This window comes from Haliotis cracherodii, unplaced genomic scaffold, assembly GCF_022045235.1.
Source record: "Haliotis cracherodii isolate W230 unplaced genomic scaffold, xgHalCrac1.p SCAF_1, whole genome shotgun sequence".
Taxonomy (NCBI): Eukaryota; Metazoa; Mollusca; class Gastropoda; order Lepetellida; family Haliotidae; genus Haliotis; species Haliotis cracherodii.
The window spans coordinates 61,757,973-61,777,429 of record NW_027266264.1 but is presented as its reverse complement, the minus strand read 5'-3'; the positions used below and the strand labels follow the sequence as shown (position 1 = coordinate 61,777,429).

At 41.3% G+C, this 19,457-nt stretch overlaps 1 protein-coding gene across 4 annotated transcripts in view; it reads left to right on the top strand.

Annotated features, from left to right (window-relative positions):
* The first annotated feature begins 5,594 nt into the window (after nucleotides 1-5,594).
* Nucleotides 5,595-19,457, top strand: part of LOC139480133 (endothelin receptor type B-like) — a 47,148-nt gene continuing 33,285 nt past the window's right edge. The window contains exon 1 of one of the 4 annotated variants that reach the window (XM_071263514.1): nucleotides 5,595-5,680. The gene's annotated coding sequence lies outside the window, so the exon portion shown is untranslated. Of the gene's footprint in view, nucleotides 5,681-10,829; nucleotides 10,910-14,372; nucleotides 14,460-14,479; nucleotides 14,590-19,457 lie in introns of those variants that run through there. The other 3 variants (XM_071223784.1, XM_071224494.1, XM_071223058.1) reach the window with 3 other exon arrangements.

Here is a 19,457-nt window from a genome sequence, read left to right as displayed (position 1 = left end):
CACCCGTCGCAAACACATGCAAAGGAAAGTCAATTGTACACAGCAACATATGGATCATAATAGGACATAATGTTTTCAGTGATGCGTCAAATTTGGAAAAGTCCCCTGCATGTCTACCATTAAACGTTTTGAAAGTTTTACCTAGATCAAACAACTTTTGAGCAAGAGTCGCATGGCGCTCTTTGAAATTCAACCATTATGTTATTTTGTCTAACTAACGATATACATGTTTACTGATATCGTTATCGATGAATGATTAAAGGAACAATGTTGGGAATTCCAGATGATTACTGGCTATGGGTATGCTAGGCTAAGCAGATAATCGTGTTACTGCACTAATTTAAACAACCATTCTGGTCACTTTTGAGTACTACGAAAGAAGACACCGCTAAAACAACCATAAATATCGTGTAAAAAATGAACTCTCGGAGGATACAAAGAACGCTCAATGTCGTGTTTGAAAGCTTTTGCCATAAATCACAAGAATGCATTTATCACAACAGTCATTAATACGCCCGACATAATCGAAATGTAGCCTATTACTGGTATATAGATCTTGATCCTCGGGCAAATAATGATGACTCTATCTCAAGACATCTGCATCATGTCAAATATCATCTATTTATATCCATGTACATACAAATACCTTTTAGTGGATGCCAGCGTTTTTATTTTCTTGATATTCTTGACATATTGCTTTTCGTGGGAGAGAAGGATCGGGTGGCCCAGTCGTCTTAGGCGTTGATATTCGCTTATCAAATGTGCGTCACTTCGACTTGACAGAAACCTCATGTGCTGGGTTCGAATCCCAGATTCATTCTGAATATGTTTCATGGTATGTCAAGACCATACCAGTGCTCGTGTGTTTTGAGGTGGAAGAGGCGACTAACGGGATCGGGTGGTCAGGTTAGCTGACTTGGTTGATGCAATTCGCCAATCCCATTTGAGTGGATCGATGTTCAGGATATAAATCACTGGATTGTCTGGTCCGGACTCGATTATTTACAAACCGCCGTCATATAGCTGCAAATATTGCTGAGTGCGGCGTTAAACAACCAACCAAACAACCAAAATGGTAACACGTCCAAAACCTGCATCATTTCGGACTGTCATTTCACATCAAGCTGACACGCCGTGATACAAATAAAATAAATTCAAGCTCACTCTCTAACTGAACACGTACACATCTCGTCAGAAACCAAACTAGTAACAACACTTATACAAATAAAAACATAATAAGTCAGTCTGTTGTGGCCTGAAATAAGTACGTACTACTGTTTCAGAAGATGATCATTTCACCATCAACCTTTCGGCAGCATCATATATACCACGTTATATCAAGTAGTGTGACGACGTCAAGATGTATTAACATCCCCGTCTCTATGACAATTTACTGTTTGATTGGCATTCTATAAGTTGGTGAGTAGATAGAAAACGTACAACTGTATGGATGACAACTTCTGGTTTAGTGCAAAAAGCAATGTTTCGATAAATTCTTACACCGATATATAGCAAACCTATTATAATTAGAAAAAGAAGAAAAGGAACTAACGAACTGGACGTGAGAAATTAAGAATCTTCACAAATATCTATAAATTACTCAACGTGATTCCGAAACGGGCGATAACGTACTTCCCTGCCGGTCGTGTCTGGTTAAAAGGCACCTCAACGTTGGCCTTTAAACATTCTGCATTCTATCTTGTCAAGGAAACAGGGGGGTTGACATGAGATTCCAAAAGAGTAATGAGTCATAATGCGAAGGCAGGTGCTCCCTGGCACAGCGGTGATAGACCGCCTGCTGTACACAGGAATGGAAAAGAATTGGCACGCTGTTTGTCGCCATGAAGAAACCCGTTGATGAAGAGGACGATTTGATTTAGTGATGGCTTACGCCTTAGTGTATTGCATACATACCGGCAATACACTGCCATCTTCTTTCCATCGTGAAGACGGTTGTTAATGCTGTGAATGTCTACAAAAAAACGTTATGACCTTTGACATGAGCATGTGCAATGTATTAGTCAAGTACAGTTCTGGTGTGCGAGGTATTGAGACAGGCAAAGACATGTCTTCATATACGTCAGTTTAATTACAGTGACAAATACATTATCGGAGGGTTTCAATGCTCACCCTTGTTTCACGGTTATTCAATAACGGGGGGGGGGGGGGGGGGGGAGGGGTTAATATATTGTGTAACAGGCGATCCCGACTCCCGGTCGTGTGGCAGTGTAGTGAAATTGATAGTGATGACTCATTTCTCTACAACAGCGCACTATATTCGAAGCGAGGAGTTGTGTTTGACGCCGCTTAGTAAAGTATTGCAGTTATATTGCGGCGCGTCATGTTGAAGGAAAGCCCAACACGATGCAGCATAGACAAACGAACCTAGGAATGCTGACCGACCTTATCATTGTCAGGGTGAATCTGGGATTCGATCGTACGTTCAGCGGATCTTGGTCCGGCTAGTACGAATTGAATCTTAATGTGAAATCAGATACCGATATATTCTTTCGACAATAAATAAAATACATTCAGAAGAATAGGTGAAAAACATCCACATAATGATCGTCATTTGGACTGACATAATTTAGAGCCTCATAGCACGTCTTCAATGAAGAAGAAAGGTTTGTTAAGTTTGCCAGTGTAAAACAAAATATGTTTGTTGTATTTACCTGTCAGTTATTTCTTCGTAGTATTGTATAAATAAACTTAAAATGCCACTGAAAATCATTATGTGCTATCTTTCACCCTTATTGTTTATTATATTTGCTTGCTTTTTTTGCAAATTGTATTCAGCCGATGTCAACACTTATCGCAAAAAAATAAGAAAACGAGCCTTCAGTAAAGTTAAGTAAAACTTACTGTAAGCTTAGTAAATATACTATTGCAGTAAATTATGAGAGGATGGATAGCAATCTCTAACTGATAAGTAAATTGGACTAGGCCACCTATTCTAGTCTAATTAGCAAATATTGACTAGCTGGTTAGTGTAATATTCTAACAAATTAGTGTAAACAGTGAAAGTCACCAAGTAAGTAACCTTCTCTAACTGTTCGGGGGCACGGATGGCCCAGTCGTCTATGGCGCCGCGATTCGCTGTGCAGAGTTGCGTCCCTTGGGTACGCCAGAAACCTATGATTGTGGGTTCGAAAACCCGGTTTGCCCCAATTATGTTTCTAGCTTTGTCAGCACCATACCCGTGCTCGTTGGTTTCATCGAAGTGGTAAACGTCTGAGACCAGCATCACTTCGGGCTTTCCTCCCACTTTAAGCTGACACGCCCTGATATAACTGGAATAATGTCTAAAGCGGCGTTAAAACCAACTCACTCACTCACTCACTCACTCTCTAACTGTTCCTGTCAGTGTTAATCTGCTCATATCATTGTTTGTTTTTTATTATCTGCGCATTATGTCGGGTGGAAGCTGAGATCATACAGTGTCCGTCGGTCTACCTGTAGTCATCTTGTTACTCCCTCACTCACTCTATCATAACGTTCTGGTGTTCCCCGCCGTGATATTGCTGGAATATTGCTAAAAGCGGCGTAAAACCAAACTCACTCACTCACTCCATCATAACCGCACTTTACACGCAGACCATATATTACTGTTTTGTTTCGATAGGTGTAAATCAATATTGGCACACATATCTATCTGGGCCCCGTTCCACAAAGCGATCTCAGCGCTACGATTGTAGTAAGTCAATGTTAAAGAATGGGAGTTACGATCAACTTAGCGCTAAGATCACTTTGTGGAACTGGGCCCTGGATAGGGTGGTCAGGCCCGCTGACTTGGTTGATGCATAGATCGTAGATCGATGCTCATGATATCAGTCACTGGATGGTCTGCTCCAGATTCGATTATTTACATACTGCCGTCATATAGCTGGAATATTGCTAAGTGCGACGTAACATACAAACAAACAAACATATCGATCTCCTGATTGGGAATGAGTGAGATGGAAATGAATAAGGGAACAATGAAAAATATATGTAAATAAGCTTTCCTGTCAGTACATTTTAAACAGCACGCACACAAATTCAACATCTGTCAGAATCAAATGTTGAGACGTGTTTGTGTGCATTGTTTCTAACGCGTATTTGGTGTGTATGTCTGCATACACATTCATCACAGTTACACGATACACTTACAATATATTTATAAATATATATCTATATATTTATATATACTCTTACAATATATATATATATATATATGTGTGTGTGTGTGTGTGTGTGTGTATGATGTATGTATGTATACATATATATATATATATATATATATATATATATATATATATATATATATATATATATATATATATATTATTTTATTTTATCAATATATTACATCACCATTTAATGACTTCATAATGTTGTATGAGTATGTTGTATCAGTGATAAATGTGTATATAAATCCTGACGAGATGATAGGAGACTTACAACAGATGGTCTCTCACCACACAATAGTGTCGCCCCAAATGCGTACAGCTACACGCATTATTATTTTCAATAATTACCAATGACATGAGCGTGTGCAATATGCAAATCAAGCAAAGTTCGTGCACGCGAGGTATCTAGACAGGTGTATCTATAAGCCTTATAAACAGCAGTTTAAATAATACTTACAAGGTATCAGAGATCAGCTGTAGTGGGAATATTCAACCTATTTTCGTTTGTTTACGAGTTGTCTTTCTCTATCATGTATTAATTAAGCTGGGTTGGGCTACGTTACATGCGTGTGCTGGGGTGTGTGTGTGTGTGGGGGGGGGGGGGGGGGGTCTGTTTGTTATTCGGGTATATTTCTAAATGCGTGTGTTGTGTTTGTATCTGTTGTACAGGGAATTGGCAGTGTATCCTCATTTTAACTAATGTTGTGCGTTTGCGTTTCGCGGAGCCATCGGTTATCAATCTCAAATAAGAAGCTTAAGATGATAAACAGTTCCTTCACACCGGTTATCAATTTGTGTCAATGGAATTACTTTAATAAGTTTAATACGTATTGATTTATTTCCTTTTCTCATATTGTGTTCAGTTATTTCATTACACGCTGTAGAATATCTCCTCGCTACAACGGTACTGAAATAAATCCTACAAAATGAATTAATATTTATTGATTACGTGGAATGCATTATCATATACAGGCTTGAATAATGAATATACGATGCTGCATATATCAACGCATAGACACTGGAGACACTCCACTCCACTTGAAACATAAAAACAAACAAACAATACACTTGACCTTGACGTTTTTGTTTTCTGTAGATTAAAAAAAACAAATAAAGCAATTTCAGATGAGAAATAGTTCCTCTTTCGCACCGGTTATCAATCTGTGTCAATGTCATTACTTGCATAAGTTTCATGCGCTTCGGATACTTTGTCCTTTACCAGATAGTTAAATTGGTACATTGGATTTAGTCATGTAATGCTTGGATTATTCCAACAAACCCATCAACCGAAAAAACATAATCTTCACAACCAATGTCGTTATGTCCAAATATAATCAAAAAATCAAATGATATTCGAAATAAAGACGCGTTAAAATATCGACGATGAATGGAATCTCTCGAAATCCCCTCAGTGCGCATGTCGGTCAAAGCGCAACTGGGTCGGTAGCCACAAGCAGGCAGCGAGTTAGGACGATGTTTACAGGAGACGCTGGATGATAATAACTTTGACAGTAAGTTAATTACCTTTCTTAAGTCACTGAATATCTATCTGTGTAATTTGTTTTTTATTTGAATGAACCATTTTTCTGTAAAACCCCTCGCTAGCTATAGAAACGATATACGGCAGTTGTATTTATAGCGTGTAGGCTCATTGTTCACTCAGCTGATCACACAGCTCTGTTTGTAGAGAACGTGAAATCTGAGATATGTCTCTATGCTTTAACGTATCCTACTCATTGCATGTTTTCATATGAACAAGTTCATAAACCTCTTATTTCGAGGGTTTACGTAAGTACGACTATCCCGCTAGTCTTTAGGCACCGAAGCATAACCGTGACCGACCCTGACCTGGGAGATACCAAACAAGTAGTGGAGGTCACAGCGAAGCTGTTTTAACTATCCTGTCCTCTATTCTGTCCCAAATAATGCAGTACATGGCACGAACACATTTTATGACTCTCTTATAGATGATATATAAGCTCAAGTGGATCAGAAAGCCTCAATATATCATGCTCCAGCTGTTTAATCGTATTGCGATTTGGCCTACATTTCTGGTCGACCCAGCTCGCCGACAGCGGTTGATCAGCTGTTCAAAACCGCTAGCGTTTGAGTCTGCCTTATGTATTCATCGACTCACTTATCGACTGTTGATAGAAATATATGTAGCATTGTGTAGATTCATCCTGTGAATATAATGTGCATTGTTGCCTGATCGGACGCTATGGGTTGTGGTGAGGTCACGTCTTAGTCCCTTAGTCCGTTCATTTCAGGACTTATCTCCGGACTTGCCTGTGTAGCGAGCGAAGAGCGTGTCTGGGTTGTCTATTTCATGTACATTTCTGCCTTGCACATCCGAGCCATGCGTCCAACTTGTCAATGTGTTGTCGGCCCTATTTTCACTTCAAACTATCTTGGGTATTAAGAAGTTTATTGCTAAAATCTAGAATATTCAGAAATATCAGTTTTATTAGAGGTGGGAAGTCATGCGTGCAGCTGTGAAAAGAAATCACACCGATTTCACACCTAAATATTGATTAATGCGAGGCACATTTTTCTATTTTGCCTCCCTTTAATAACATGTTATGAAGAATCTCCAAAGCTCGATTGTAGTGCTATTTCCCCGAGGGGCTGCTAGATTAGTGCTAGCGTCAACACTTTGAACTGCGGTAAAGGAAACGACGCCATCAAACCCGTCACAGTCGTTTCGAAAAAATATAGATAATGCATACGTAATAACTGTTGCTGTGCTAAGCTGTTATTAGCATATCTCTGAAATTATTATTCACAGTAATCATTTGCACCGTATTGTTAGCTGTATGTAAGCTGCAAGTGCATCATGATGCTGGGGGTGCTTTATATATGCTACTTTGTCATGTCAAATACACGTGCATGCATGATGCAACATGATGCAATATGATGCATATGTGTACGTAATGTATACATGGGGTATATGTAAATGTAGTGCCTCACAGATTGAACATGCTGACCTATGCACGCATTCACAGACACATGCATTCAAACATTGCGTGCATGCGTGCGTGCGTGCGTGCGTGCGTGCATACACACATACATAAAACAGGACAAACTGCGTGAACTCGAACAGAAGCTTTCTCACTCTCAAATTAGATTCGTGAAACAGATTGAGTATATTTAAGCGCTCATCTTTTGACTTTTGTATTTAATCTATCTATCCATAGCCTCTACGTACCACAACGTGTTTAATGGACATAATATACAAGGTGTATGGACGTGGCTTGAAGCATAGTTTCAGAATAATATAATCGTAACCTGTTCGTTTCTCAACATTAGCACATACTTTCTAAACGTGTAGATGTGTATTCGGAATAAATTATTTGTTTGTTGATGAGCTTGAATATTCTCAAAATATAAGGATGATAATTCTGTTACATCCTCATCCGCCACACTTCTCTTAACACATCGCCCTGGATCAAACCGAATGCTTGGTAACTATTTGTTTATGAATGCAAGTAAAGTCACCACCATTCCCTGCCCTGATCATTGTAAATACGTGTTCACAGGCCCAGCGGGGCGGTATCCGGTTACACCCCCCACCCCCACCCCCACCCCCACCCACACCCAGCCCTTGCTAACATAGTGACCTCTGGCTTGTGAACTTACACTCGTGTTATGGTCTCATGTTTCGACAGTACACAAGCACTTCTTGTTGTCGTCAATGCGATTGTACTCTCGCAGTGTCAGAAAGTACAAAGAGGGCACTTATTATGCGATAATTAAAATGAGACAATTGTAGCAATGTCCGCCAATGTAAAACAATCACGTTTATGATTCACAATCGTACATAAAACTATTTTCGTAAACGTAACATTGGGAGATACTGTAGAGTAAGGTAAGTGCTGTGCCATGACTGTGGAATCTATTTATATAATTTATAGGAATTTCTGATTTTTTTATTGACTTTTTTTAAAATACAATTATATTAAAGAAATGTTTTCATAGACTAAGTGTTAGTATAACGTAGCGCAAGGAGTACATGTCTATATTCCTAAAACAAATGAACAACTTATGTAAGATATCTGACCTCAAGATTTGTAATAGACTGACAATTAGTCCCAAAATAAGTCATTTTATTTAAAAATACATATCTACAAAATAAAAATAACAATATCCAAATGGAGCCCAGAACGAGCTGGGAAATCTAAACTTGAATTGGACTCCTTTATTATTTTTTTCTCTCGGGACGGAAGTCTAGACATGTTAGTGAACTTGAAACAATGGTAGTCTGACTGATACACCAGTCGAAGTCACGAATTAAACATATATAGTATCTTTTCTTTACATTGACAAACCTTTCCCCGAATATTTGAGCAACTATCTTTGATTAATGTTAGATTTCTTACGATTATGGAAATGATTTTGTCGCTATTATTTCATTTGGCGTATAATATTTCAATTGGTACTCATTATCCGTTGAGAGCTACCTACAGAAACTCCATAACCTTTTTTTTATACATTAGGAAACAAGCTGATATTTGTATATGCTTGGTTGGAACCAGCTACGATCCGTGGGGAGTCCGGGTCAAAATATAGGTCCCCAACAAACTTTGGTTGTAAGAAGCGACTAAAAATGTATCAGGTGGTCAGGCTCGCTGACTTGGCTGATTGCAATATCATCGTTTCCATATTGCCTGGATCGAAGCTGTTGATGTCAATTACTGGGTTCTCCGGTCCAGACTCGATTAATTACAGACCGCAGTCACATACATGTCGCTGAAGTATTGCTGAGTGCAGCGTTAAACAACAAAGAAATACATTGTCACATTTTGACAAGGCTGTCAGGTAAACCATAAGTGTCAAAGTTAATTTCAAGAATACCGTTATCTATCTGGGGTAATGCCTGCTGTATATCACTGTTATGACTTATTACGAGACGATGATCACCCGAGAGGTTTTTAATGGAAACAAGGGATAAAAACTTGTAAATTATTTACAAATACAATTGTCACTTGTAATATCGACTGAAAAAGAGCTTCTGTCATGAGACTAATTGGGGTTTTTTTCAGTTTTAAACGGCATAATTCAGTTTAGAATGCTGTCGCTGTGGATATGAATAATTCATAGAGGTATCCGTTGCCGTGTTATGTGTACCATTTGGTGAAAACAGCATTTATTATATACTTCAGTGTGAAAGACTGAGTTTTCTGAAGTTTAGAAAAGGGATATTTTCATTGCTGTGAACATAGCACTTGATATCTCATTGTAGTGAAGGGGCGGTCGGGTAATTTAGTGGTTAAAGCGTTCGCTCGTCACGCCGAAGACCCCGGTTCGATTCCCGACATAGGTACAATGTGTGAATCCCATTCTGGTGTCCCCCGTCGCGATATTGCTGGAATATTGCTAAAAGCCGCGTAAAACCATATTCACTTACACACTGCAGTGAACATAACACTTTGACGGAACTATTGTCATACAAGGGTTACCTCCCCGCAAATTGTCCGCTCACGAGCTGGTTACGTCATTTTTACATTAGTCCACATTGACGAGGCAAAATAATGACAGATGGTCATTAATGGAGTTAATATCACTTTTTGCCGTTTGGTATTCTCTCGAAAATGTTTTTGTTATAAACTGTACATTTCTCATTTAACTCGTCAATAGACACTGTTCGTTTCACAAAGGGCCATTGTGACTTGACCAGAGTGTATTCTTTCGCTTCCAACCGCATAACATATTTACTCGCATGACAAAGAATGATGAATGTTTGGCAAAATGACATTGTTGTGTCTGATTATTTCATGCATGAATACACAGCTGTGACCATTTTGTCAACCATTAAAGAAGTGTTTCAATATATTTTTGGAAAAAAAAGAACATTCAGTGTTTTAAAAAATGTCCAATAATTATGTCACGAACCTTCAAGCCTCACTACATGAAGACTTGCTCACATTTATATGTTTTAGGGAACATGTATGGCCAGGGAATATATATAGTGCCTGAAAATATTAGGGATTATCTGCAATGGCTGATTCATCCAAAGACAAAACCTTCTCCTGATATTACCATGGATGGTACCTATATTTGATTATACACATTTGATTATACACATTCCCTGCTTATACATATTCCCCAGACCCATGGAGATCCGGGAGGGAATAGATCTTCATAAACCCATGCTTGCCGTAAGAGGCGACTAACGGGATCGGGTGGTCAGGCTTGCTGGCTTGATTGATGCATGTCATGGTGTCCCATTTGCGTAGATCGGTGCTCATGATATCAATCACTGGATCGTCTGGTCCAGACTCGATTATTTACGGACCGCCATCATATAGCTGTAATTTTGCAGCAACAAACAAACACATTCCCTGATTGTATATACCCTGTAACAAAGACGTGTACACATCATGCAGACTCGCTTGACGACTGTTGATGTGAGTAGCCGATGTGTGTAGGTGATTTGTGAAGCTGATGTTGGACTGTGTGCGAGACAGAGTGGTAATCTTATCCCAAGTGATCTCAATGCGACCCTTGGTTGACATTACTAGTCAGTCGTTATCGTATGTCACTGACCAGACCAAAGGTTTCCTGCTTATGGCCCAAACTCAACTGCTAATAGGACGCCCTTGTACCCGTTCTCTGTCTTCGTGGTATAAAGTACGGCCGTCGGTGTACTTATCACCCCGACAGGTGTCTTCCACTCACTGTGAACAATGTGTTTATCTACAACGGTGAGGTGAAATGGATACGCGCTGTACAGAATGGAAGTAAGAATCTATCTTGATACATTTATGTTTATGTTTATATTTATGGTTATTTCTGTGAGTGAGTTGGGGTTTAGCGCCGCTTTGAACTGTGTTCCAGTTTTATCACAGCGTGTCAGCCTAATGTGAGAGGAAGGAGAAGTGTTTTCTATAAAAAAAATGCCTTGGGAAAATAATAATGTTAAAATATTTATGCTAAATATGCTAATAATAATCTAATGGTTTTCTGGAATCCTTAATAGGTTGTTTAATTCCCATCCGCCATTCGACATTAATCTATGCAGATAAACAACAGGGTAACTAGCTATCCAATCTATATTGACATCTGAACTTCGTCTCACCCTTCTGTTATCTTAACACCATGTGCCGATTCACTCGCCTATCGAGAGTTTACCCTCATTGCTGACCCACCGACAAATGACGTAACGGCTGACCATAGATTAGAGGTGAGCCTCTTGAACTACGAGCCCCTTGCTGCTGTTTGTGTTATCTTCTTTCTATTAAACATGCTCAATTTGGCGGTCATGATACATCGCTTCCAGCCCAGATCGAGTATTTGGTAAACTTAACAGGTGCTACGGTTGATGGGTTGTAAGTTCAGCAGTCAAAGAAGATTGCACAAGTTCCCGATGCAATGATAGCTAGTTTATGATAATTTTCTATATCATATAAATCATATGTTGTCTCTATAAAATGGAAGGCGCTCTTTCTGTTCGCTTATCTAGACTTGCCTTTTGTAAGGATAGAATTACTAATACATACAAGGAATTATTATTCAGTACAGCCTTAGAGCAAGGCTTCAGCCATAGCAACATGACTGCCAGATGTGACATGCGTTGAGTTATTGTTGAGCACATATTCAAGTACATAGTGCGCCTAGTCAGATATCTACTTATCCCGTGGTATGGATATGATGACGACGTATTGTATCATAAAACGTTATCACCCCCTGACCCTAATATTATTTTGTAGCTGTTTTCTATACTTGGTTTTTGAGACAATTCTGCCGCCTATAAACATCGGCCCAACTCTAAGGCCATTTGACGGTATTGTTCTTCCCCCTTCCTGATGCAATCCGCCCTGATAGCTCCAGCTATACTGTGTGCTTCATTTATGTAAAAAAGGCTCACTCGACTTCTTTATATGAATATTTTCATAGGTAAGCTGTTTGTTGAGGCAGTAAAGCGCGACAGTCATCCTCACAGGAAGCTCTTTGTAAGTAAAGGACAGTAAAGGGCAGTAGTAATCCTCACAGGAAGATCTTTGTTGAGGCAGTAAAGACAAGTAGTAATCTTTGCAGGAAGATCTTTGTTAAGGCAGTAAAGGGCAGTAGTAATCCTTGCAGGAAGATCTTTGTTAAGGCAGTAAAGGGCAGTAGTAATCCTTGCAGGAAGATCTTTGTTGAGGCAGTAAAGGACAGTAGTAATCCTTGCAGGAAGATCTTTGTTGAGGCAGTAAAGCGCGGCAGTCATCCTCACAGGAAGAACTTTGTTGAGGCTGTAAAGACAAGTAGTAATCCTTGCAGGAAGATCTTTGTTAAGGCAGTATAGGGCGGTAGTAATCCTTGCAGGAAGATCTTTGTTGAGGCAGTAAAGGGCAGTAGTAATCCTTGCAGGAAGATCTTTGTTCAGGCAGTAAAGGGCAGTAGTAATCCTTGCAGGAAGATCTTTGTTGAGGCAGTAAAGGACAGTAGTAATCCTTGCAGGAAGATCTTTGTTGAGGCAGTAAAGCGCGGCAGTCATCCTCACAGGAAGAACTTTGTTGAGGCTGTAAAGACAAGTAGTAATCCTTGCAGGAAGATCTTTGTTAAGGCAGTAAAGGGCGGTAGTAATCCTTGCAGGAAGATCTTTGTTGAGGCAGTAAAGGGCAGTAGTAATCCTTGCAGGAAGATCTTTGTTGAGGCAGTAAAGGGCAGTAGTAATCCTTGCAGGAAGATCTTTGTTGAGGCAGTAAAGGGCAGTAGTAATCCTTGCAGGAAGATCTTTGTTGAGGCAGTAAAGGACAGTAGTAATCCTTGCAGGAAGATCTTTGTTGAGGCAGTAAAGCGCGGCAGTCATTCTCACAGGAAGATCTTTGTTGAGACTGTAAAGACAAGTAGTAATCCTTGCAGGAAGATCTTTGTTAAGGCAGTAAAGGGCAGTAGTAATCCTTGCAGGAAGATCTTTGTTGAGGCAGTAAAGGGCAGTAGTAAGCCTTGCAGGAAGATCTTTGTTGAGGCAGTAAAGGGCAGTAGTAATCCTTACAGGAAGATCTTTGTTGAGGCTGTAAAGACAAGTAGTAATCCTTGCAGGAAGATCTTTGTTGAGGCTGTAAAGCGCGGCAGTAATCCACGCAGGGTGGTCTTAACAGGATAAGACACGGAAGTTTAGTATTCCTTTCTTGTTTGTCGAATACTTTCATAGAATATAATAAATGCTGAAACGTCTAACACCAGACAGCTGCTCTCGTTTTTCACCGATCTCATCTACTCTATGGCCTTGTTTACTCCAGCTTAATGTTTTTTACATGCAAAGCCTAAAATCGGTCAGTGTCAATGTCGTAAAATGACACATTGGATGGTATTTTTTGAAACAACTAAGCATTTAATGTCAACATTGTTATCATATATATATATATATTGTACTAAAACAATGAGATGAAGTTGACATGCCGCCACCGCGAGGAGGGAGCACGCAGTACCAACACACCACCACTGTGTGAGGAGAGTGAGTGAGTGAGTGAGTACGGTTTTAAGCCGCTTCTAGCAATATTCATGCAATATCACGGCGGGGGACACCAGAAATGGGCTTCACACATCGTACCCATGTCGGGAATCGAACCCTGGTCTTCGGCGTGACGAGCGAATGCTTTAACCATTAGGCTACCCGACCGCCCCTGAGTGAGGAGAGCACACACAGACCAACACACGTGCACCAGACCCTTAAACCAAAATACCCCCAAAATAAATCCCATGCAAGTTTATGATAATTTGTCAAGTTTAGATACCATAGATTATAAAGGCTCCTTTTTGTTATTAATTAGAAAAATGTGACAACAAATATTGATTAACATTTCCATTTTAGATAGTAAATGTTACTTTATGATGGCCATAGCATTCATAACATGTATCAGCCAGAAATAACGTTTAACCAGCGATGACCAGCTACACCAAACCGGATAGTCTGGTCAATGTAGGTCAGCCCACTGTACCATTAGCGCTGGAGTCGAGCCGAGAAGTATCTGGTGAATACCTCCGTCTACCTCCTACAACCTACTTCTGCAACCTAGCGGGTATTGTAAGACAATATCCAATTTCCTTGCATAACATCCTAGTCATCGGGAGACGCTTGCCAAGACAAGTTTTTGTTTTGCGATGTAGAAGTATGCTGCGAATGGGGTCTTCAGTAAATCAGCTTTACTTTGTAATGAAAGTTGTTGTGGTGTTTAACAAAAAGGGACGACGTCATGTGGTTAGTAAAAGAGGTGGGAAAAGTGGAGGTTGCTGCTTGTATTGGAGTGTGATAAGAGAACGCAAGAATGTTCCGTCGAGTTGTAATCGGCTGCCGCGACCCAAGTAGGTTGCACCATTCCAGTGTTAAATCCATTACGAAGCAAGCAGTCTTAGGAAAATGTGATTTATGTTTGAAATAACCCTACACAAATAACAATTAGTTTCGGATTCCATTGCGACATTACAAAACCAGGTATGTTAGCATTTCAACATATATATTGTTCTCTCAAACGTTTTCACTTTTTCCTGCTGTCAACAAACATTCATTTAATTGCTCCCTTCTGTCTCTGTGGGGATTCTTGGTCAGTAGAGGTCCCCAGTACCCCATGTTTGTCTCTCTGTGGAGATTCAGGGGCAGTATAGGTCCCCAGTACCCCATGTCTGTCTCTCTGTGGAGATTCAGGGGCAGTAGAGGTCCCCCGTACCCCATGTTTGTCTCTCTGTTGAGATTCAGGGGCAGTGTAGGTCCCCAGTACCCCATGTTTGTCTCTCTGTTGGGATTCAGGGGCAGTATAGGTCCCCAGTACCCCATGTTTGTCTCTCTGTGGAGATTCGGGGGCATTGTAGGTCCCCAGTACCCCATGTTTGTCTCTCTGTGGAGATTCAGGGGCAGTAGAGGTCCCCAGTACCCCATGTTTGTCTCTCTGTTGAGGTTCAGGGGCAGTATAGGTCCCCAGTACCCCATGTCTGTCTCTCTGTGGAGATTTAGGGGCAGTAGAGGTCCCCCGTACCCCATGTTTGTCTCTCTGTTGAGATTCAGGGGCAGTATAGGTCCCCAGTACCCCATGTCTGTCTCTCTGTGGAGATTTAGGGGCAGTAGAGGTCCCCCGTACCCCATGTTTGTCTCTCTGTTGAGATTCAGGGGCAGTATAGGTCCCCAGCACCCCATGTTTGTCTCTCTGTGGAGATTTAGGGTCAGTATAGGTTCCCAGTACCCCATGTTTGTCTCTCTGTGGAGATTCAGGGGCAGCAGAGGTCCCCAGTACCCCATGTCTGTCTCTCTGTGGAGATTCAGGGGCAGTATAGGTCCCCAGTACCCCATGTCTGTCTCTCTGTGGAGATTCAGGGGAGTATAGGTCCCCAGTACCCCATGTTTGTCTCTCTGTGGAGATTCAGGGTCAGTATAGGTCCCCAGTACCCCATGTTTGTCTCTTTGTGGAGATTCCGGGGCAGTAGAGGTCCCCAGTACCCCATGTCTGTCTCTCTGTGGAGATTCAGGGGAGTATAGGTCCCCAGTACCCCATGTTTGTCTCTCTGTGGAGATTCAGGGTCAGTATAGGTCCCCAGTACCCCATGTTTGTCTCTTTGTGGAGATTCAGGGGCAGTAGAGGTCCCCAGTACCCCATGTCTGTCTCTCTGTGGAGATTCAGGGGCAGTATAGGTCCCCAGCACCCCATGATTGTCTCTCTGTGGAGATTCAGGGGCAGTAGAGGTCCCCAGTACTGTATGTTTAATCAGGAAGCTACACTGCTTCACGTGTATGATTTTCGGGATAACGTAGATTTGATCGCTGCATTAGAGCACTGTTTAGACAGGCCCAGACTAGATAACTTACAGACCGTTATGCTGTACCTGAAATAATGAACTTCTGCATAAAACAACATTCACTCTCCATGTCCTCATTCAATGTCGAAATAAGGAGAAAATGTCGGGACTAATTGATCTGAACTAAATATCCAGGTCATTTCGTGTCTGATGATTTTGCGAGTATATTTGTTGTTTTTGTCAGATGGAGGGCATGATACTAATTATCTGCATACCATATCTTCCACTGGTCAGAATGTGCTCGGATCTGAACAGAGATTGTGGAGTGTCAAGTTAAAAAATGACATTCCATTAACAGGCTCAGTTCTAGACTAACATCTAGTCTCTGATATTAACATATCGTACAGAAGAAAACCAGTTGTTCAATTATCTTAATAAAATATAATAAAAGGGAGCCCAGAGACTCTCTTCATTTTCAGCCTGATACTGTAGTAATCTAGGCTTGCCAAACATTATAGACTTGCATGGGCTGTATTTGATATGTATTTGTATCAAGGTCTGTAAGACAGACGAGCTCAGTGCTGGTCCTTATTCACTTGCCTTGGGATGGCTTACGTATCTTGGAGACATATAACGGAGATCATTTTACCAAGCAAAAAACACTGTGTAACAAAGGATGCATGCTCTTTGTTATGTACTGCCAAGCTTCAGTGATCGACATATCTAAAACCCTGACCGTGGACGTTCTATAGATGTGTTTGCAAAGACAGTATTGTGCTGAAAGGGCAGGTTGTGTGGGTATCTCTCATTACAGTGCATGTTTTGCTAAAGAAAAACAATAGACTGTGAAGAATGGCACTGACATACCTGCTTTGGAGATTTTCTCGTCTTCTAGGGGCGGTCGGGTAGCCGAGTGGTTTAAGCGTTCGCTCGTCACGCCAAAGACCCGGGTTCGATTCCCGACATGGGTACAATGTGTGAAGCCCATTTCTGGTGTACCCCGCCGTGATATTGCCGGAATATTGCTAAAAGCGGCGTAAAACCATACTCACTCACTCACTCGTTTTCTCTTGGATAATGATACGTCTCGTACATGCGTTAGCGTGTGTGAGTGCATGGTGTTGTTTGTTCAGAACAATAGATGGTTGATAGTATGGGCAACGTCCCACGCTGTCGGGGAACAACGACACACCACTTTAAGACATGTATAGGTCACTGGGGACCATATCTAACCCGGGTCCCGTAACGCTGGTTTAGACGCGAGATGCCCCTGTCTGCGTCGGTATTATTTCTTACGTCAATAGTCCATTTCACCTCGGCTCACACTGCGAACCGTACAAACTTAAACAGACACATTCACGCACTGGCAATAGTAGTTATTTGCATCTATACCACTGATACATTGTAAAACGTTTGTGTTTTGATTGTGTATTGCTGATTTACGACGCAGTTTATCTGACGCATCGGTTAAATGTTTGAAAGGGAAAGCTTAAAAGTAGTTACTGTCATTGATTTTTAAAGTGTCAGGCGTTCCTTGCAGTCCTATCAATTGCTCTGTCAAACGCCGCGCATACAGTTCGTGTTTTTCGCGATATTCACATTTCGCTACAGCTTGAAAATGAATTAATTTGTTTGAAACGTTCTTTGTATGACGCGGAAGAGCTCAATTCCGGCTTCAATGAAACATCGATTCAGCTGAGCGGGTTGGTATTTATATGTACAACAAAACCAGCTGTTTTAAACCACGTTGTGCCTGCCAAGAATTGCACAATGAAAGTCAATCTGTGTATCGCATGCAGTTGCCAAACGCTGATAAGAGCAAACATGTTTACCGGCTGATTTCTGTATCAGGTGGCCATCGGTCGTTGACCCATACGTCACCAAGGACGGTTGAGTAGATGAATGCGATAGCTATGTGAATGTCCCCTGTAGCCTATACGTAGTGCACAGTATTGCCACTGGATAGTGCATGGATCGTCCGAAGATCAGGGCTTGACTCAATGCATGGACCTCATGTGGCGTGACATCCCTGCCCCCCACTCCACTCCACCTCCCCGAAACGAAATACACGCACCCAAGCACCACCAGTGCTATTCCTTTTATTAATCTTGGAGTTGTGTCCCTTCTTGCCAAAATCGCAAGTTCAAAGCGAAGGCGATAGACCGTTTGCCCGTCTGTCTCTACACCACACACGTGGCAGTGGGGTAGCCTAGTGGTTAAAGCGTTGGCTCGTCACGCCGAAGACCCGGGTTCGATTCCCGACTTAGGTACAGTATGTGAAGCCCATTTTCCGGTGTCCCCCGCCGTGACGTTGCTGGAATATTGCTAAGATGGCGTAAATCAATCCTCACTTACTCACACACTCCCTACAACACAACAGGACGATTGACTTGACTGTTCGTTAACCCTCTATTCCTGGGTTTACATGGTTCAACATAGGAGGCTGAATTTAATGGCCCTAACAGGATCTACTGATCGCGAGTTCGAATCCAAAATCCATCTATCATTACCCTTGGTATGTCGTCACCAAACCCGTGATCGTGGGTTTACCATAGAAATAACGTCTAGGCATAATTGTAATATTAAACAAAGCGGCATCAAACCTATTTCACTCCTTCACTATGCATCGGGGGGTGGCTGGGCGTAGGCAGTCGTCTAAGGCGCCGCAATTAGTTGAGCAGAGTTGCTTTCCTTAGGCATGCCAGAAATCATGGTTCGAATCCCGGTTCGACCCGATTATGTTTTAAGTTTTCTCAGCACCACATCAATGCTCGTGGGTCTCACCAAAGTGGCAACTTCTTTAAATTTTAACTCACTCACTCACTCACTCACTTAGAGCTGCACCACTTCGGGCATTCCACAGTAAGATGACAGGCCTTTACAAAACTGTTTGTTTGTGTGTTGTTTAACGCCGCACTCAGCAATATTACAGCTATATGACGGCGGTCAGGAAATAATCAAGTCTGGACCAGACAATCCAGAGATTGACATCCAAGCATTTGGGATACGATGACATGTATAAACCAAGTCAGCGAACCTGACAACCCGATCCCGTTAGTCGCCTTTCACAAGCATAGTCGCTCCCAATGCATAACTGAAATACTGTTCAAAGCGGCGTTAAACCAAACTCACTCACTCACTCACTCGCCATTGGTCTCATTGTTCGTCATCTAGAAGTAATTTAGTGAGTGAGTGAGTATGGTTTTACGCCGCTTTTAGCAATATTCCAGCAATATCACGGCGGGGACACCAGAAATGGGCTTCACACATTGTACCCATGTCGGGAATCGAACGGGTTTTTGACGTGACGAGCGAACGCTTTAACCACTAGGCTACCCGACCGCCCAGAAGTAATTTAGAAGAAGTTTATTCAGAAGCACAACTCGCCATGCATTGCGTCATGTGGCACACCGAGTACAGACTGAGAAAGTATGTTACAATGAGGACTCATGTCCTTTAATGTTGAATGTGATAATAGCATAATAAAGTGAGGATTTTTGGATATTCATAAAATCTAAGGGAAAGTACAAACATAGCAATAATTGAAATTTGTTGCAAATGCTTAAGAAGTGACAT